The sequence below is a fragment of the Pseudorca crassidens genome, chromosome X (genome assembly GCF_039906515.1).
Source record: "Pseudorca crassidens isolate mPseCra1 chromosome X, mPseCra1.hap1, whole genome shotgun sequence".
In the NCBI taxonomy this organism is placed as follows: domain Eukaryota; kingdom Metazoa; phylum Chordata; class Mammalia; order Artiodactyla; family Delphinidae; genus Pseudorca; species Pseudorca crassidens.
Genome location: NC_090317.1, coordinates 82,182,127 through 82,203,296, shown reverse-complemented (window position 1 = coordinate 82,203,296; position 21,170 = coordinate 82,182,127).

Below are 21,170 nucleotides of genomic sequence, written 5' to 3'. Positions count from 1 at the left end.
CCCAAACCCTTGGGTCTCTGCGTTGCACTCCATGGCAGAACTCCAAATCCAGAAAACGGCAATGCTCGTAACGGACCTTTCATCAAACCGGAAAGGAATATAACAGTTTCCCATAAACGGGACACATTTGCCAGGCCACCCGTAGGGTTTGCCCAAAGAGGTGGCTTCACGCACCCTGCCCCGCGCAGGGGCACATGTCCGTGACCGGTACGTGTGGCTTGCTTATGTCGAAGAAACCACCAGGTGCGTGACACTTTCACTGCGGGCCACTGCCGGCATTTCGATCAGCGGGCACCACGTTTCTAGCCTATAGCCTGAAACAGACGTCTGCAGTCCTTCTGCAGCAGCAGGAGACACGCTGCCTGCCATCTGTTGAGAGGCATGAGACACTTTTCGGGTACTGGACTTGAGCCCACTTTGTTACCTTCGCGCAGCTACCGAACGCCCCAGAGGTAGAGTGTCTGAGATGGCAAGTCCGAAAGTAACCGCTGCACGTGTCCCGCGTGAGCCATAGATTCTGGTCACCAAAGGAGCACTCTCACGAAATCTTGGATCCCAGAGCTGACACCAAAGTGACCCTGTTCCCGAGGAAATGCTATATGCTGTGAGGGTGGACACCGCTCAGTCTGCCCTGTGCCTGAGGTCCCTGCTTCCGTGTAGCTTCAAGTCCAAGGCAGGCGCCTCTGCGAACGTCTGGTGGAAGAGCCTCTGAAGTGACCCAGCTTTTGCCTCTGCCACTAGGCTCAGGGTCGAGGATGTGAACGAAATTAGCGTCCCCGGTGGGAAGACCTGCTACAGAGTTGAATTCCCATACATTGCAGAGGTGGGCAACCAGCACGTGGGCCAGCAGCAGAGTGCGTTGAAACGATTGGCATCGTATGGGCTTCAGAAGGAGCCCTTAGCGCCCCTCGTTGGAGCCACCGAGCGTCCCGGGCAGCACAGTCCTCCCATAGATAACAGTATGTTCTAGAACCTTGTCGTATGTTTCTCCTGCAGGCAAAGCAGCATGGTACCCCCCCCCCATGCTTCCATCCGGCCCACCTCATCACGGGCATTTGTGAGCTGGGGAGCGACTCGTTTCCCACGCCTCGGCGAAGGCTTACTTTGCAATGGACCTGAGGCCACAGTGCCAACAAGTGTGTGCGATGTTCCGTCCTGTGATCGGAAGCGATTTGGGTGAACACTGGACACCTCAAGCCTCCCTCTACGAGGACTTCCCGCACTCAAGGAACAAACACGAAGCCAGGATTTCTTTGTCGCACACAGCAGTGAACAAAGCCCGGGATTCCATGTAACAACAGCAGCCTGCAACTTGATTTGGGAAGGCTTTGTCCTCCCGTCCACCTGGGCACGCTTTGCCACACTCCACGTCCAGGAGGCACGGACAAAAGATACGATTGACGCTCACAGCCCTCTTCACCGCAGTCCTCCCTGCACTCGGAATGACCCGGAGTTTTCAAAGAGCCGTCGTGGGTGAAACGCTTTCAGGCCCATCTGTCTCCACAGGGCTTGGGATTGGAACTCTGCAAGGCTACCCTGGGATGTGCGTCAAACTGACTTCCGCAGCTTCTTCTACTTACGTGGCTCAATGTCAACACAGCCTTGTAAGGGAGCTGAGGCAGCACACTGCCCCCGAACGTGTGGGACCAGAGACACTATGCGCTCGCCAGACCTGGGTCCCTCTCCCGCTCCACTGGAGGACAACTGCATACGAAATTTTGTTCACCCAGCCTGTCCGGTACACATCCCATTTCCCCTGTGAGGAACTCCGTTCCTATGCAGTCAGAAAAGCTGTCCCTCCACGTACCCTTGAGAAACTCCGAGTGTAGTACTGCGTGACTGAACTCGTGTGTGGCGTGTTGAGAAAAGGCATCCAGGCCTTTCGGAGCCTGCTTTCGCAACTAGCTGGATGAGAGCTGGCCTATCCCGAAGAACTGCGGGTATCCCATTTCTCTCCTCTAGCTCGTCTGTTGCACGTGCACATCCCGTCTAGGGCCAGACGGTCCGTGCATTGCACCCCAGGCTGCCTTTACTCCAAGTTGAACACGGAGCCCAGAGCTCGGGGCAGCATGGAGCTGCCTCTGCCAAAGTGCTAGCTCCCTATCCCCCAAACCCTTGGGTCTCTGCGTTGCACTCCATGGCAGAACTCCAAATCCAGAAAACGGCAATGCTCGTAACGGACCTTTCATCAAACCGGAAAGGAATATAACAGTTTCCCATAAACGGGACACATTTGCCAGGCCACCCGTAGGGTTTGCCCAAAGAGGTGGCTTCACGCACCCTGCCCCGCGCAGGGGCACATGTCCGTGACCGGTACGTGTGGCTTGCTTATGTCGAAGAAACCACCAGGTGCGTGACACTTTCACTGCGGGCCACTGCCGGCATTTCGATCAGCGGGCACCACGTTTCTAGCCTATAGCCTGAAACAGACGTCTGCAGTCCTTCTGCAGCAGCAGGAGACACGCTGCCTGCCATCTGTTGAGAGGCATGAGACACTTTTCGGGTACTGGACTTGAGCCCACTTTGTTACCTTCGCGCAGCTACCGAACGCCCCAGAGGTAGAGTGTCTGAGATGGCAAGTCCGAAAGTAACCGCTGCACGTGTCCCGCGTGAGCCATAGATTCTGGTCACCAAAGGAGCACTCTCACGAAATCTTGGATCCCAGAGCTGACACCAAAGTGACCCTGTTCCCGAGGAAATGCTATATGCTGTGAGGGTGGACACCGCTCAGTCTGCCCTGTGCCTGAGGTCCCTGCTTCCGTGTAGCTTCAAGTCCAAGGCAGGCGCCTCTGCGAACGTCTGGTGGAAGAGCCTCTGAAGTGACCCAGCTTTTGCCTCTGCCACTAGGCTCAGGGTCGAGGATGTGAACGAAATTAGCGTCCCCGGTGGGAAGACCTGCTACAGAGTTGAATTCCCATACATTGCAGAGGTGGGCAACCAGCACGTGGGCCAGCAGCAGAGTGCGTTGAAACGATTGGCATCGTATGGGCTTCAGAAGGAGCCCTTAGCGCCCCTCGTTGGAGCCACCGAGCGTCCCGGGCAGCACAGTCCTCCCATAGATAACAGTATGTTCTAGAACCTTGTCGTATGTTTCTCCTGCAGGCAAAGCAGCATGGTACCCCCCCCCCATGCTTCCATCCGGCCCACCTCATCACGGGCATTTGTGAGCTGGGGAGCGACTCGTTTCCCACGCCTCGGCGAAGGCTTACTTTGCAATGGACCTGAGGCCACAGTGCCAACAAGTGTGTGCGATGTTCCGTCCTGTGATCGGAAGCGATTTGGGTGAACACTGGACACCTCAAGCCTCCCTCTACGAGGACTTCCCGCACTCAAGGAACAAACACGAAGCCAGGATTTCTTTGTCGCACACAGCAGTGAACAAAGCCCGGGATTCCATGTAACAACAGCAGCCTGCAACTTGATTTGGGAAGGCTTTGTCCTCCCGTCCACCTGGGCACGCTTTGCCACACTCCACGTCCAGGAGGCACGGACAAAAGATACGATTGACGCTCACAGCCCTCTTCACCGCAGTCCTCCCTGCACTCGGAATGACCCGGAGTTTTCAAAGAGCCGTCGTGGGTGAAACGCTTTCAGGCCCATCTGTCTCCACAGGGCTTGGGATTGGAACTCTGCAAGGCTACCCTGGGATGTGCGTCAAACTGACTTCCGCAGCTTCTTCTACTTACGTGGCTCAATGTCAACACAGCCTTGTAAGGGAGCTGAGGCAGCACACTGCCCCCGAACGTGTGGGACCAGAGACACTATGCGCTCGCCAGACCTGGGTCCCTCTCCCGCTCCACTGGAGGACAACTGCATACGAAATTTTGTTCACCCAGCCTGTCCGGTACACATCCCATTTCCCCTGTGAGGAACTCCGTTCCTATGCAGTCAGAAAAGCTGTCCCTCCACGTACCCTTGAGAAACTCCGAGTGTAGTACTGCGTGACTGAACTCGTGTGTGGCGTGTTGAGAAAAGGCATCCAGGCCTTTCGGAGCCTGCTTTCGCAACTAGCTGGATGAGAGCTGGCCTATCCCGAAGAACTGCGGGTATCCCATTTCTCTCCTCTAGCTCGTCTGTTGCACGTGCACATCCCGTCTAGGGCCAGACGGTCCGTGCATTGCACCCCAGGCTGCCTTTACTCCAAGTTGAACACGGAGCCCAGAGCTCGGGGCAGCATGGAGCTGCCTCTGCCAAAGTGCTAGCTCCCTATCCCCCAAACCCTTGGGTCTCTGCGTTGCACTCCATGGCAGAACTCCAAATCCAGAAAACGGCAATGCTCGTAACGGACCTTTCATCAAACCGGAAAGGAATATAACAGTTTCCCATAAACGGGACACATTTGCCAGGCCACCCGTAGGGTTTGCCCAAAGAGGTGGCTTCACGCACCCTGCCCCGCGCAGGGGCACATGTCCGTGACCGGTACGTGTGGCTTGCTTATGTCGAAGAAACCACCAGGTGCGTGACACTTTCACTGCGGGCCACTGCCGGCATTTCGATCAGCGGGCACCACGTTTCTAGCCTATAGCCTGAAACAGACGTCTGCAGTCCTTCTGCAGCAGCAGGAGACACGCTGCCTGCCATCTGTTGAGAGGCATGAGACACTTTTCGGGTACTGGACTTGAGCCCACTTTGTTACCTTCGCGCAGCTACCGAACGCCCCAGAGGTAGAGTGTCTGAGATGGCAAGTCCGAAAGTAACCGCTGCACGTGTCCCGCGTGAGCCATAGATTCTGGTCACCAAAGGAGCACTCTCACGAAATCTTGGATCCCAGAGCTGACACCAAAGTGACCCTGTTCCCGAGGAAATGCTATATGCTGTGAGGGTGGACACCGCTCAGTCTGCCCTGTGCCTGAGGTCCCTGCTTCCGTGTAGCTTCAAGTCCAAGGCAGGCGCCTCTGCGAACGTCTGGTGGAAGAGCCTCTGAAGTGACCCAGCTTTTGCCTCTGCCACTAGGCTCAGGGTCGAGGATGTGAACGAAATTAGCGTCCCCGGTGGGAAGACCTGCTACAGAGTTGAATTCCCATACATTGCAGAGGTGGGCAACCAGCACGTGGGCCAGCAGCAGAGTGCGTTGAAACGATTGGCATCGTATGGGCTTCAGAAGGAGCCCTTAGCGCCCCTCGTTGGAGCCACCGAGCGTCCCGGGCAGCACAGTCCTCCCATAGATAACAGTATGTTCTAGAACCTTGTCGTATGTTTCTCCTGCAGGCAAAGCAGCATGGTACCCCCCCCCATGCTTCCATCCGGCCCACCTCATCACGGGCATTTGTGAGCTGGGGAGCGACTCGTTTCCCACGCCTCGGCGAAGGCTTACTTTGCAATGGACCTGAGGCCACAGTGCCAACAAGTGTGTGCGACGTTCCGTCCTGTGATCGGAAGCGATTTGGGTGAACACTGGACACCTCAAGCCTCCCTCTACGAGGACTTCCCGCACTCAAGGAACAAACACGAAGCCAGGATTTCTTTGTCGCACACAGCAGTGAACAAAGCCCGGGATTCCATGTAACAACAGCAGCCTGCAACTTGATTTGGGAAGGCTTTGTCCTCCCGTCCACCTGGGCACGCTTTGCCACACTCCACGTCCAGGAGGCACGGACAAAAGATACGATTGACGCTCACAGCCCTCTTCACCGCAGTCCTCCCTGCACTCGGAATGACCCGGAGTTTTCAAAGAGCCGTCGTGGGTGAAACGCTTTCAGGCCCATCTGTCTCCACAGGGCTTGGGATTGGAACTCTGCAAGGCTACCCTGGGATGTGCGTCAAACTGACTTCCGCAGCTTCTTCTACTTACGTGGCTCAATGTCAACACAGCCTTGTAAGGGAGCTGAGGCAGCACACTGCCCCCGAACGTGTGGGACCAGAGACACTATGCGCTCGCCAGACCTGGGTCCCTCTCCCGCTCCACTGGAGGACAACTGCATACGAAATTTTGTTCACCCAGCCTGTCCGGTACACATCCCATTTCCCCTGTGAGGAACTCCGTTCCTATGCAGTCAGAAAAGCTGTCCCTCCACGTACCCTTGAGAAACTCCGAGTGTAGTACTGCGTGACTGAACTCGTGTGTGGCGTGTTGAGAAAAGGCATCCAGGCCTTTCGGAGCCTGCTTTCGCAACTAGCTGGATGAGAGCTGGCCTATCCCGAAGAACTGCGGGTATCCCATTTCTCTCCTCTAGCTCGTCTGTTGCACGTGCACATCCCGTCTAGGGCCAGACGGTCCGTGCATTGCACCCCAGGCTGCCTTTACTCCAAGTTGAACACGGAGCCCAGAGCTCGGGGCAGCATGGAGCTGCCTCTGCCAAAGTGCTAGCTCCCTATCCCCCAAACCCTTGGGTCTCTGCGTTGCACTCCATGGCAGAACTCCAAATCCAGAAAACGGCAATGCTCGTAACGGACCTTTCATCAAACCGGAAAGGAATATAACAGTTTCCCATAAACGGGACACATTTGCCAGGCCACCCGTAGGGTTTGCCCAAAGAGGTGGCTTCACGCACCCTGCCCCGCGCAGGGGCACATGTCCGTGACCGGTACGTGTGGCTTGCTTATGTCGAAGAAACCACCAGGTGCGTGACACTTTCACTGCGGGCCACTGCCGGCATTTCGATCAGCGGGCACCACGTTTCTAGCCTATAGCCTGAAACAGACGTCTGCAGTCCTTCTGCAGCAGCAGGAGACACGCTGCCTGCCATCTGTTGAGAGGCATGAGACACTTTTCGGGTACTGGACTTGAGCCCACTTTGTTACCTTCGCGCAGCTACCGAACGCCCCAGAGGTAGAGTGTCTGAGATGGCAAGTCCGAAAGTAACCGCTGCACGTGTCCCGCGTGAGCCATAGATTCTGGTCACCAAAGGAGCACTCTCACGAAATCTTGGATCCCAGAGCTGACACCAAAGTGACCCTGTTCCCGAGGAAATGCTATATGCTGTGAGGGTGGACACCGCTCAGTCTGCCCTGTGCCTGAGGTCCCTGCTTCCGTGTAGCTTCAAGTCCAAGGCAGGCGCCTCTGCGAACGTCTGGTGGAAGAGCCTCTGAAGTGACCCAGCTTTTGCCTCTGCCACTAGGCTCAGGGTCGAGGATGTGAACGAAATTAGCGTCCCCGGTGGGAAGACCTGCTACAGAGTTGAATTCCCATACATTGCAGAGGTGGGCAACCAGCACGTGGGCCAGCAGCAGAGTGCGTTGAAACGATTGGCATCGTATGGGCTTCAGAAGGAGCCCTTAGCGCCCCTCGTTGGAGCCACCGAGCGTCCCGGGCAGCACAGTCCTCCCATAGATAACAGTATGTTCTAGAACCTTGTCGTATGTTTCTCCTGCAGGCAAAGCAGCATGGTACCCCCCCCCCCATGCTTCCATCCGGCCCACCTCATCACGGGCATTTGTGAGCTGGGGAGCGACTCGTTTCCCACGCCTCGGCGAAGGCTTACTTTGCAATGGACCTGAGGCCACAGTGCCAACAAGTGTGTGCGACGTTCCGTCCTGTGATCGGAAGCGATTTGGGTGAACACTGGACACCTCAAGCCTCCCTCTACGAGGACTTCCCGCACTCAAGGAACAAACACGAAGCCAGGATTTCTTTGTCGCACACAGCAGTGAACAAAGCCCGGGATTCCATGTAACAACAGCAGCCTGCAACTTGATTTGGGAAGGCTTTGTCCTCCCGTCCACCTGGGCACGCTTTGCCACACTCCACGTCCAGGAGGCACGGACAAAAGATACGATTGACGCTCACAGCCCTCTTCACCGCAGTCCTCCCTGCACTCGGAATGACCCGGAGTTTTCAAAGAGCCGTCGTGGGTGAAACGCTTTCAGGCCCATCTGTCTCCACAGGGCTTGGGATTGGAACTCTGCAAGGCTACCCTGGGATGTGCGTCAAACTGACTTCCGCAGCTTCTTCTACTTACGTGGCTCAATGTCAACACAGCCTTGTAAGGGAGCTGAGGCAGCACACTGCCCCCGAACGTGTGGGACCAGAGACACTATGCGCTCGCCAGACCTGGGTCCCTCTCCCGCTCCACTGGAGGACAACTGCATACGAAATTTTGTTCACCCAGCCTGTCCGGTACACATCCCATTTCCCCTGTGAGGAACTCCGTTCCTATGCAGTCAGAAAAGCTGTCCCTCCACGTACCCTTGAGAAACTCCGAGTGTAGTACTGCGTGACTGAACTCGTGTGTGGCGTGTTGAGAAAAGGCATCCAGGCCTTTCGGAGCCTGCTTTCGCAACTAGCTGGATGAGAGCTGGCCTATCCCGAAGAACTGCGGGTATCCCATTTCTCTCCTCTAGCTCGTCTGTTGCACGTGCACATCCCGTCTAGGGCCAGACGGTCCGTGCATTGCACCCCAGGCTGCCTTTACTCCAAGTTGAACACGGAGCCCAGAGCTCGGGGCAGCATGGAGCTGCCTCTGCCAAAGTGCTAGCTCCCTATCCCCCAAACCCTTGGGTCTCTGCGTTGCACTCCATGGCAGAACTCCAAATCCAGAAAACGGCAATGCTCGTAACGGACCTTTCATCAAACCGGAAAGGAATATAACAGTTTCCCATAAACGGGACACATTTGCCAGGCCACCCGTAGGGTTTGCCCAAAGAGGTGGCTTCACGCACCCTGCCCCGCGCAGGGGCACATGTCCGTGACCGGTACGTGTGGCTTGCTTATGTCGAAGAAACCACCAGGTGCGTGACACTTTCACTGCGGGCCACTGCCGGCATTTCGATCAGCGGGCACCACGTTTCTAGCCTATAGCCTGAAACAGACGTCTGCAGTCCTTCTGCAGCAGCAGGAGACACGCTGCCTGCCATCTGTTGAGAGGCATGAGACACTTTTCGGGTACTGGACTTGAGCCCACTTTGTTACCTTCGCGCAGCTACCGAACGCCCCAGAGGTAGAGTGTCTGAGATGGCAAGTCCGAAAGTAACCGCTGCACGTGTCCCGCGTGAGCCATAGATTCTGGTCACCAAAGGAGCACTCTCACGAAATCTTGGATCCCAGAGCTGACACCAAAGTGACCCTGTTCCCGAGGAAATGCTATATGCTGTGAGGGTGGACACCGCTCAGTCTGCCCTGTGCCTGAGGTCCCTGCTTCCGTGTAGCTTCAAGTCCAAGGCAGGCGCCTCTGCGAACGTCTGGTGGAAGAGCCTCTGAAGTGACCCAGCTTTTGCCTCTGCCACTAGGCTCAGGGTCGAGGATGTGAACGAAATTAGCGTCCCCGGTGGGAAGACCTGCTACAGAGTTGAATTCCCATACATTGCAGAGGTGGGCAACCAGCACGTGGGCCAGCAGCAGAGTGCGTTGAAACGATTGGCATCGTATGGGCTTCAGAAGGAGCCCTTAGCGCCCCTCGTTGGAGCCACCGAGCGTCCCGGGCAGCACAGTCCTCCCATAGATAACAGTATGTTCTAGAACCTTGTCGTATGTTTCTCCTGCAGGCAAAGCAGCATGGTACCCCCCCCCCATGCTTCCATCCGGCCCACCTCATCACGGGCATTTGTGAGCTGGGGAGCGACTCGTTTCCCACGCCTCGGCGAAGGCTTACTTTGCAATGGACCTGAGGCCACAGTGCCAACAAGTGTGTGCGATGTTCCGTCCTGTGATCGGAAGCGATTTGGGTGAACACTGGACACCTCAAGCCTCCCTCTACGAGGACTTCCCGCACTCAAGGAACAAACACGAAGCCAGGATTTCTTTGTCGCACACAGCAGTGAACAAAGCCCGGGATTCCATGTAACAACAGCAGCCTGCAACTTGATTTGGGAAGGCTTTGTCCTCCCGTCCACCTGGGCACGCTTTGCCACACTCCACGTCCAGGAGGCACGGACAAAAGATACGATTGACGCTCACAGCCCTCTTCACCGCAGTCCTCCCTGCACTCGGAATGACCCGGAGTTTTCAAAGAGCCGTCGTGGGTGAAACGCTTTCAGGCCCATCTGTCTCCACAGGGCTTGGGATTGGAACTCTGCAAGGCTACCCTGGGATGTGCGTCAAACTGACTTCCGCAGCTTCTTCTACTTACGTGGCTCAATGTCAACACAGCCTTGTAAGGGAGCTGAGGCAGCACACTGCCCCCGAACGTGTGGGACCAGAGACACTATGCGCTCGCCAGACCTGGGTCCCTCTCCCGCTCCACTGGAGGACAACTGCATACGAAATTTTGTTCACCCAGCCTGTCCGGTACACATCCCATTTCCCCTGTGAGGAACTCCGTTCCTATGCAGTCAGAAAAGCTGTCCCTCCACGTACCCTTGAGAAACTCCGAGTGTAGTACTGCGTGACTGAACTCGTGTGTGGCGTGTTGAGAAAAGGCATCCAGGCCTTTCGGAGCCTGCTTTCGCAACTAGCTGGATGAGAGCTGGCCTATCCCGAAGAACTGCGGGTATCCCATTTCTCTCCTCTAGCTCGTCTGTTGCACGTGCACATCCCGTCTAGGGCCAGACGGTCCGTGCATTGCACCCCAGGCTGCCTTTACTCCAAGTTGAACACGGAGCCCAGAGCTCGGGGCAGCATGGAGCTGCCTCTGCCAAAGTGCTAGCTCCCTATCCCCCAAACCCTTGGGTCTCTGCGTTGCACTCCATGGCAGAACTCCAAATCCAGAAAACGGCAATGCTCGTAACGGACCTTTCATCAAACCGGAAAGGAATATAACAGTTTCCCATAAACGGGACACATTTGCCAGGCCACCCGTAGGGTTTGCCCAAAGAGGTGGCTTCACGCACCCTGCCCCGCGCAGGGGCACATGTCCGTGACCGGTACGTGTGGCTTGCTTATGTCGAAGAAACCACCAGGTGCGTGACACTTTCACTGCGGGCCACTGCCGGCATTTCGATCAGCGGGCACCACGTTTCTAGCCTATAGCCTGAAACAGACGTCTGCAGTCCTTCTGCAGCAGCAGGAGACACGCTGCCTGCCATCTGTTGAGAGGCATGAGACACTTTTCGGGTACTGGACTTGAGCCCACTTTGTTACCTTCGCGCAGCTACCGAACGCCCCAGAGGTAGAGTGTCTGAGATGGCAAGTCCGAAAGTAACCGCTGCACGTGTCCCGCGTGAGCCATAGATTCTGGTCACCAAAGGAGCACTCTCACGAAATCTTGGATCCCAGAGCTGACACCAAAGTGACCCTGTTCCCGAGGAAATGCTATATGCTGTGAGGGTGGACACCGCTCAGTCTGCCCTGTGCCTGAGGTCCCTGCTTCCGTGTAGCTTCAAGTCCAAGGCAGGCGCCTCTGCGAACGTCTGGTGGAAGAGCCTCTGAAGTGACCCAGCTTTTGCCTCTGCCACTAGGCTCAGGGTCGAGGATGTGAACGAAATTAGCGTCCCCGGTGGGAAGACCTGCTACAGAGTTGAATTCCCATACATTGCAGAGGTGGGCAACCAGCACGTGGGCCAGCAGCAGAGTGCGTTGAAACGATTGGCATCGTATGGGCTTCAGAAGGAGCCCTTAGCGCCCCTCGTTGGAGCCACCGAGCGTCCCGGGCAGCACAGTCCTCCCATAGATAACAGTATGTTCTAGAACCTTGTCGTATGTTTCTCCTGCAGGCAAAGCAGCATGGTACCCCCCCCCCCATGCTTCCATCCGGCCCACCTCATCACGGGCATTTGTGAGCTGGGGAGCGACTCGTTTCCCACGCCTCGGCGAAGGCTTACTTTGCAATGGACCTGAGGCCACAGTGCCAACAAGTGTGTGCGATGTTCCGTCCTGTGATCGGAAGCGATTTGGGTGAACACTGGACACCTCAAGCCTCCCTCTACGAGGACTTCCCGCACTCAAGGAACAAACACGAAGCCAGGATTTCTTTGTCGCACACAGCAGTGAACAAAGCCCGGGATTCCATGTAACAACAGCAGCCTGCAACTTGATTTGGGAAGGCTTTGTCCTCCCGTCCACCTGGGCACGCTTTGCCACACTCCACGTCCAGGAGGCACGGACAAAAGATACGATTGACGCTCACAGCCCTCTTCACCGCAGTCCTCCCTGCACTCGGAATGACCCGGAGTTTTCAAAGAGCCGTCGTGGGTGAAACGCTTTCAGGCCCATCTGTCTCCACAGGGCTTGGGATTGGAACTCTGCAAGGCTACCCTGGGATGTGCGTCAAACTGACTTCCGCAGCTTCTTCTACTTACGTGGCTCAATGTCAACACAGCCTTGTAAGGGAGCTGAGGCAGCACACTGCCCCCGAACGTGTGGGACCAGAGACACTATGCGCTCGCCAGACCTGGGTCCCTCTCCCGCTCCACTGGAGGACAACTGCATACGAAATTTTGTTCACCCAGCCTGTCCGGTACACATCCCATTTCCCCTGTGAGGAACTCCGTTCCTATGCAGTCAGAAAAGCTGTCCCTCCACGTACCCTTGAGAAACTCCGAGTGTAGTACTGCGTGACTGAACTCGTGTGTGGCGTGTTGAGAAAAGGCATCCAGGCCTTTCGGAGCCTGCTTTCGCAACTAGCTGGATGAGAGCTGGCCTATCCCGAAGAACTGCGGGTATCCCATTTCTCTCCTCTAGCTCGTCTGTTGCACGTGCACATCCCGTCTAGGGCCAGACGGTCCGTGCATTGCACCCCAGGCTGCCTTTACTCCAAGTTGAACACGGAGCCCAGAGCTCGGGGCAGCATGGAGCTGCCTCTGCCAAAGTGCTAGCTCCCTATCCCCCAAACCCTTGGGTCTCTGCGTTGCACTCCATGGCAGAACTCCAAATCCAGAAAACGGCAATGCTCGTAACGGACCTTTCATCAAACCGGAAAGGAATATAACAGTTTCCCATAAACGGGACACATTTGCCAGGCCACCCGTAGGGTTTGCCCAAAGAGGTGGCTTCACGCACCCTGCCCCGCGCAGGGGCACATGTCCGTGACCGGTACGTGTGGCTTGCTTATGTCGAAGAAACCACCAGGTGCGTGACACTTTCACTGCGGGCCACTGCCGGCATTTCGATCAGCGGGCACCACGTTTCTAGCCTATAGCCTGAAACAGACGTCTGCAGTCCTTCTGCAGCAGCAGGAGACACGCTGCCTGCCATCTGTTGAGAGGCATGAGACACTTTTCGGGTACTGGACTTGAGCCCACTTTGTTACCTTCGCGCAGCTACCGAACGCCCCAGAGGTAGAGTGTCTGAGATGGCAAGTCCGAAAGTAACCGCTGCACGTGTCCCGCGTGAGCCATAGATTCTGGTCACCAAAGGAGCACTCTCACGAAATCTTGGATCCCAGAGCTGACACCAAAGTGACCCTGTTCCCGAGGAAATGCTATATGCTGTGAGGGTGGACACCGCTCAGTCTGCCCTGTGCCTGAGGTCCCTGCTTCCGTGTAGCTTCAAGTCCAAGGCAGGCGCCTCTGCGAACGTCTGGTGGAAGAGCCTCTGAAGTGACCCAGCTTTTGCCTCTGCCACTAGGCTCAGGGTCGAGGATGTGAACGAAATTAGCGTCCCCGGTGGGAAGACCTGCTACAGAGTTGAATTCCCATACATTGCAGAGGTGGGCAACCAGCACGTGGGCCAGCAGCAGAGTGCGTTGAAACGATTGGCATCGTATGGGCTTCAGAAGGAGCCCTTAGCGCCCCTCGTTGGAGCCACCGAGCGTCCCGGGCAGCACAGTCCTCCCATAGATAACAGTATGTTCTAGAACCTTGTCGTATGTTTCTCCTGCAGGCAAAGCAGCATGGTACCCCCCCCCCCATGCTTCCATCCGGCCCACCTCATCACGGGCATTTGTGAGCTGGGGAGCGACTCGTTTCCCACGCCTCGGCGAAGGCTTACTTTGCAATGGACCTGAGGCCACAGTGCCAACAAGTGTGTGCGACGTTCCGTCCTGTGATCGGAAGCGATTTGGGTGAACACTGGACACCTCAAGCCTCCCTCTACGAGGACTTCCCGCACTCAAGGAACAAACACGAAGCCAGGATTTCTTTGTCGCACACAGCAGTGAACAAAGCCCGGGATTCCATGTAACAACAGCAGCCTGCAACTTGATTTGGGAAGGCTTTGTCCTCCCGTCCACCTGGGCACGCTTTGCCACACTCCACGTCCAGGAGGCACGGACAAAAGATACGATTGACGCTCACAGCCCTCTTCACCGCAGTCCTCCCTGCACTCGGAATGACCCGGAGTTTTCAAAGAGCCGTCGTGGGTGAAACGCTTTCAGGCCCATCTGTCTCCACAGGGCTTGGGATTGGAACTCTGCAAGGCTACCCTGGGATGTGCGTCAAACTGACTTCCGCAGCTTCTTCTACTTACGTGGCTCAATGTCAACACAGCCTTGTAAGGGAGCTGAGGCAGCACACTGCCCCCGAACGTGTGGGACCAGAGACACTATGCGCTCGCCAGACCTGGGTCCCTCTCCCGCTCCACTGGAGGACAACTGCATACGAAATTTTGTTCACCCAGCCTGTCCGGTACACATCCCATTTCCCCTGTGAGGAACTCCGTTCCTATGCAGTCAGAAAAGCTGTCCCTCCACGTACCCTTGAGAAACTCCGAGTGTAGTACTGCGTGACTGAACTCGTGTGTGGCGTGTTGAGAAAAGGCATCCAGGCCTTTCGGAGCCTGCTTTCGCAACTAGCTGGATGAGAGCTGGCCTATCCCGAAGAACTGCGGGTATCCCATTTCTCTCCTCTAGCTCGTCTGTTGCACGTGCACATCCCGTCTAGGGCCAGACGGTCCGTGCATTGCACCCCAGGCTGCCTTTACTCCAAGTTGAACACGGAGCCCAGAGCTCGGGGCAGCATGGAGCTGCCTCTGCCAAAGTGCTAGCTCCCTATCCCCCAAACCCTTGGGTCTCTGCGTTGCACTCCATGGCAGAACTCCAAATCCAGAAAACGGCAATGCTCGTAACGGACCTTTCATCAAACCGGAAAGGAATATAACAGTTTCCCATAAACGGGACACATTTGCCAGGCCACCCGTAGGGTTTGCCCAAAGAGGTGGCTTCACGCACCCTGCCCCGCGCAGGGGCACATGTCCGTGACCGGTACGTGTGGCTTGCTTATGTCGAAGAAACCACCAGGTGCGTGACACTTTCACTGCGGGCCACTGCCGGCATTTCGATCAGCGGGCACCACGTTTCTAGCCTATAGCCTGAAACAGACGTCTGCAGTCCTTCTGCAGCAGCAGGAGACACGCTGCCTGCCATCTGTTGAGAGGCATGAGACACTTTTCGGGTACTGGACTTGAGCCCACTTTGTTACCTTCGCGCAGCTACCGAACGCCCCAGAGGTAGAGTGTCTGAGATGGCAAGTCCGAAAGTAACCGCTGCACGTGTCCCGCGTGAGCCATAGATTCTGGTCACCAAAGGAGCACTCTCACGAAATCTTGGATCCCAGAGCTGACACCAAAGTGACCCTGTTCCCGAGGAAATGCTATATGCTGTGAGGGTGGACACCGCTCAGTCTGCCCTGTGCCTGAGGTCCCTGCTTCCGTGTAGCTTCAAGTCCAAGGCAGGCGCCTCTGCGAACGTCTGGTGGAAGAGCCTCTGAAGTGACCCAGCTTTTGCCTCTGCCACTAGGCTCAGGGTCGAGGATGTGAACGAAATTAGCGTCCCCGGTGGGAAGACCTGCTACAGAGTTGAATTCCCATACATTGCAGAGGTGGGCAACCAGCACGTGGGCCAGCAGCAGAGTGCGTTGAAACGATTGGCATCGTATGGGCTTCAGAAGGAGCCCTTAGCGCCCCTCGTTGGAGCCACCGAGCGTCCCGGGCAGCACAGTCCTCCCATAGATAACAGTATGTTCTAGAACCTTGTCGTATGTTTCTCCTGCAGGCAAAGCAGCATGGTACCCCCCCCCCCATGCTTCCATCCGGCCCACCTCATCACGGGCATTTGTGAGCTGGGGAGCGACTCGTTTCCCACGCCTCGGCGAAGGCTTACTTTGCAATGGACCTGAGGCCACAGTGCCAACAAGTGTGTGCGATGTTCCGTCCTGTGATCGGAAGCGATTTGGGTGAACACTGGACACCTCAAGCCTCCCTCTACGAGGACTTCCCGCACTCAAGGAACAAACACGAAGCCAGGATTTCTTTGTCGCACACAGCAGTGAACAAAGCCCGGGATTCCATGTAACAACAGCAGCCTGCAACTTGATTTGGGAAGGCTTTGTCCTCCCGTCCACCTGGGCACGCTTTGCCACACTCCACGTCCAGGAGGCACGGACAAAAGATACGATTGACGCTCACAGCCCTCTTCACCGCAGTCCTCCCTGCACTCGGAATGACCCGGAGTTTTCAAAGAGCCGTCGTGGGTGAAACGCTTTCAGGCCCATCTGTCTCCACAGGGCTTGGGATTGGAACTCTGCAAGGCTACCCTGGGATGTGCGTCAAACTGACTTCCGCAGCTTCTTCTACTTACGTGGCTCAATGTCAACACAGCCTTGTAAGGGAGCTGAGGCAGCACACTGCCCCCGAACGTGTGGGACCAGAGACACTATGCGCTCGCCAGACCTGGGTCCCTCTCCCGCTCCACTGGAGGACAACTGCATACGAAATTTTGTTCACCCAGCCTGTCCGGTACACATCCCATTTCCCCTGTGAGGAACTCCGTTCCTATGCAGTCAGAAAAGCTGTCCCTCCACGTACCCTTGAGAAACTCCGAGTGTAGTACTGCGTGACTGAACTCGTGTGTGGCGTGTTGAGAAAAGGCATCCAGGCCTTTCGGAGCCTGCTTTCGCAACTAGCTGGATGAGAGCTGGCCTATCCCGAAGAACTGCGGGTATCCCATTTCTCTCCTCTAGCTCGTCTGTTGCACGTGCACATCCCGTCTAGGGCCAGACGGTCCGTGCATTGCACCCCAGGCTGCCTTTACTCCAAGTTGAACACGGAGCCCAGAGCTCGGGGCAGCATGGAGCTGCCTCTGCCAAAGTGCTAGCTCCCTATCCCCCAAACCCTTGGGTCTCTGCGTTGCACTCCATGGCAGAACTCCAAATCCAGAAAACGGCAATGCTCGTAACGGACCTTTCATCAAACCGGAAAGGAATATAACAGTTTCCCATAAACGGGACACATTTGCCAGGCCACCCGTAGGGTTTGCCCAAAGAGGTGGCTTCACGCACCCTGCCCCGCGCAGGGGCACATGTCCGTGACCGGTACGTGTGGCTTGCTTATGTCGAAGAAACCACCAGGTGCGTGACACTTTCACTGCGGGCCACTGCCGGCATTTCGATCAGCGGGCACCACGTTTCTAGCCTATAGCCTGAAACAGACGTCTGCAGTCCTTCTGCAGCAGCAGGAGACACGCTGCCTGCCATCTGTTGAGAGGCATGAGACACTTTTCGGGTACTGGACTTGAGCCCACTTTGTTACCTTCGCGCAGCTACCGAACGCCCCAGAGGTAGAGTGTCTGAGATGGCAAGTCCGAAAGTAACCGCTGCACGTGTCCCGCGTGAGCCATAGATTCTGGTCACCAAAGGAGCACTCTCACGAAATCTTGGATCCCAGAGCTGACACCAAAGTGACCCTGTTCCCGAGGAAATGCTATATGCTGTGAGGGTGGACACCGCTCAGTCTGCCCTGTGCCTGAGGTCCCTGCTTCCGTGTAGCTTCAAGTCCAAGGCAGGCGCCTCTGCGAACGTCTGGTGGAAGAGCCTCTGAAGTGACCCAGCTTTTGCCTCTGCCACTAGGCTCAGGGTCGAGGATGTGAACGAAATTAGCGTCCCCGGTGGGAAGACCTGCTACAGAGTTGAATTCCCATACATTGCAGAGGTGGGCAACCAGCACGTGGGCCAGCAGCAGAGTGCGTTGAAACGATTGGCATCGTATGGGCTTCAGAAGGAGCCCTTAGCGCCCCTCGTTGGAGCCACCGAGCGTCCCGGGCAGCACAGTCCTCCCATAGATAACAGTATGTTCTAGAACCTTGTCGTATGTTTCTCCTGCAGGCAAAGCAGCATGGTACCCCCCCCCATGCTTCCATCCGGCCCACCTCATCACGGGCATTTGTGAGCTGGGGAGCGACTCGTTTCCCACGCCTCGGCGAAGGCTTACTTTGCAATGGACCTGAGGCCACAGTGCCAACAAGTGTGTGCGATGTTCCGTCCTGTGATCGGAAGCGATTTGGGTGAACACTGGACACCTCAAGCCTCCCTCTACGAGGACTTCCCGCACTCAAGGAACAAACACGAAGCCAGGATTTCTTTGTCGCACACAGCAGTGAACAAAGCCCGGGATTCCATGTAACAACAGCAGCCTGCAACTTGATTTGGGAAGGCTTTGTCCTCCCGTCCACCTGGGCACGCTTTGCCACACTCCACGTCCAGGAGGCACGGACAAAAGATACGATTGACGCTCACAGCCCTCTTCACCGCAGTCCTCCCTGCACTCGGAATGACCCGGAGTTTTCAAAGAGCCGTCGTGGGTGAAACGCTTTCAGGCCCATCTGTCTCCACAGGGCTTGGGATTGGAACTCTGCAAGGCTACCCTGGGATGTGCGTCAAACTGACTTCCGCAGCTTCTTCTACTTACGTGGCTCAATGTCAACACAGCCTTGTAAGGGAGCTGAGGCAGCACACTGCCCCCGAACGTGTGGGACCAGAGACACTATGCGCTCGCCAGACCTGGGTCCCTCTCCCGCTCCACTGGAGGACAACTGCATACGAAATTTTGTTCACCCAGCCTGTCCGGTACACATCCCATTTCCCCTGTGAGGAACTCCGTTCCTATGCAGTCAGAAAAGCTGTCCCTCCACGTACCCTTGAGAAACTCCGAGTGTAGTACTGCGTGACTGAACTCGTGTGTGGCGTGTTGAGAAAAGGCATCCAGGCCTTTCGGAGCCTGCTTTCGCAACTAGCTGGATGAGAGCTGGCCTATCCCGAAGAACTGCGGGTATCCCATTTCTCTCCTCTAGCTCGTCTGTTGCACGTGCACATCCCGTCTAGGGCCAGACGGTCCGTGCATTGCACCCCAGGCTGCCTTTACTCCAAGTTGAACACGGAGCCCAGAGCTCGGGGCAGCATGGAGCTGCCTCTGCCAAAGTGCTAGCTCCCTATCCCCCAAACCCTTGGGTCTCTGCGTTGCACTCCATGGCAGAACTCCAAATCCAGAAAACGGCAATGCTCGTAACGGACCTTTCATCAAACCGGAAAGGAATATAACAGTTTCCCATAAACGGGACACATTTGCCAGGCCACCCGTAGGGTTTGCCCAAAGAGGTGGCTTCACGCACCCTGCCCCGCGCAGGGGCACATGTCCGTGACCGGTACGTGTGGCTTGCTTATGTCGAAGAAACCACCAGGTGCGTGACACTTTCACTGCGGGCCACTGCCGGCATTTCGATCAGCGGGCACCACGTTTCTAGCCTATAGCCTGAAACAGACGTCTGCAGTCCTTCTGCAGCAGCAGGAGACACGCTGCCTGCCATCTGTTGAGAGGCATGAGACACTTTTCGGGTACTGGACTTGAGCCCACTTTGTTACCTTCGCGCAGCTACCGAACGCCCCAGAGGTAGAGTGTCTGAGATGGCAAGTCCGAAAGTAACCGCTGCACGTGTCCCGCGTGAGCCATAGATTCTGGTCACCAAAGGAGCACTCTCACGAAATCTTGGATCCCAGAGCTGACACCAAAGTGACCCTGTTCCCGAGGAAATGCTATATGCTGTGAGGGTGGACACCGCTCAGTCTGCCCTGTGCCTGAGGTCCCTGCTTCCGTGTAGCTTCAAGTCCAAGGCAGGCGCCTCTGCGAACGTCTGGTGGAAGAGCCTCTGAAGTGACCCAGCTTTTGCCTCTGCCACTAGGCTCAGGGTCGAGGATGTGAACGAAATTAGCGTCCCCGGTGGGAAGACCTGCTACAGAGTTGAATTCCCATACATTGCAGAGGTGGGCAACCAGCACGTGGGCCAGCAGCAAAGTGCGTTGAAACGATTGGCATCGTATGGGCTTCAGAAGGAGCCCTTAGCGCCCCTCGTTGGAGCCACCGAGCGTCCCGGGCAGCACAGTCCTCCCATAGATAACAGTATGTTCTAGAACCTTGTCGTATGTTTCTCCTGCAGGCAAAGCAGCATGGTACCCCCCCCCCATGCTTCCATCCGGCCCACCTCATCACGGGCATTTGTGAGCTGGGGAGCGACTCGTTTCCCACGCCTCGGCGAAGGCTTACTTTGCAATGGACCTGAGGCCACAGTGCCAACAAGTGTGTGCGACGTTCCGTCCTGTGATCGGAAGCGATTTGGGTGAACACTGGACACCTCAAGCCTCCCTCTACGAGGACTTCCCGCACTCAAGGAACAAACACGAAGCCAGGATTTCTTTGTCGCACACAGCAGTGAACAAAGCCCGGGATTCCATGTAACAACAGCAGCCTGCAACTTGATTTGGGAAGGCTTTGTCCTCCCGTCCACCTGGGCACGCTTTGCCACACTCCACGTCCAGGAGGCACGGACAAAAGATACGATTGACGCTCACAGCCCTCTTCACCGCAGTCCTCCCTGCACTCGGAATGACCCGGAGTTTTCAAAGAGCCGTCGTGGGTGAAACGCTTTCAGGCCCATCTGTCTCCACAGGGCTTGGGATTGGAACTCTGCAAGGCTACCCTGGGATGTGCGTCAAACTGACTTCCGCAGCTTCTTCTACTTACGTGGCTCAATGTCAACACAGCCTTGTAAGGGAGCTGAGGCAGCACACTGCCCCCGAACGTGTGGGACCAGAGACACTATGCGCTCGCCAGACCTGGGTCCCTCTCCCGCTCCACTGGAGGACAACTGCATACGAAATTTTGTTCACCCAGCCTGTCCGGTACACATCCCATTTCCCCTGTGAGGAACTCCGTTCCTATGCAGTCAGAAAAGCTGTCCCTCCACGTACCCTTGAGAAACTCCGAGTGTAGTACTGCGTGACTGAACTCGTGTGTGGCGTGTTGAGAAAAGGCATCCAGGCCTTTCGGAGCCTGCTTTCGCAACTAGCTGGATGAGAGCTGGCCTATCCCGAAGAACTGCGGGTATCCCATTTCTCTCCTCTAGCTCGTCTGTTGCACGTGCACATCCCGTCTAGGGCCAGACGGTCCGTGCATTGCACCCCAGGCTGCCTTTACTCCAAGTTGAACACGGAGCCCAGAGCTCGGGGCAGCATGGAGCTGCCTCTGCCAAAGTGCTAGCTCCCTATCCCCCAAACCCTTGGGTCTCTGCGTTGCACTCCATGGCAGAACTCCAAATCCAGAAAACGGCAATGCTCGTAACGGACCTTTCATCAAACCGGAAAGGAATATAACAGTT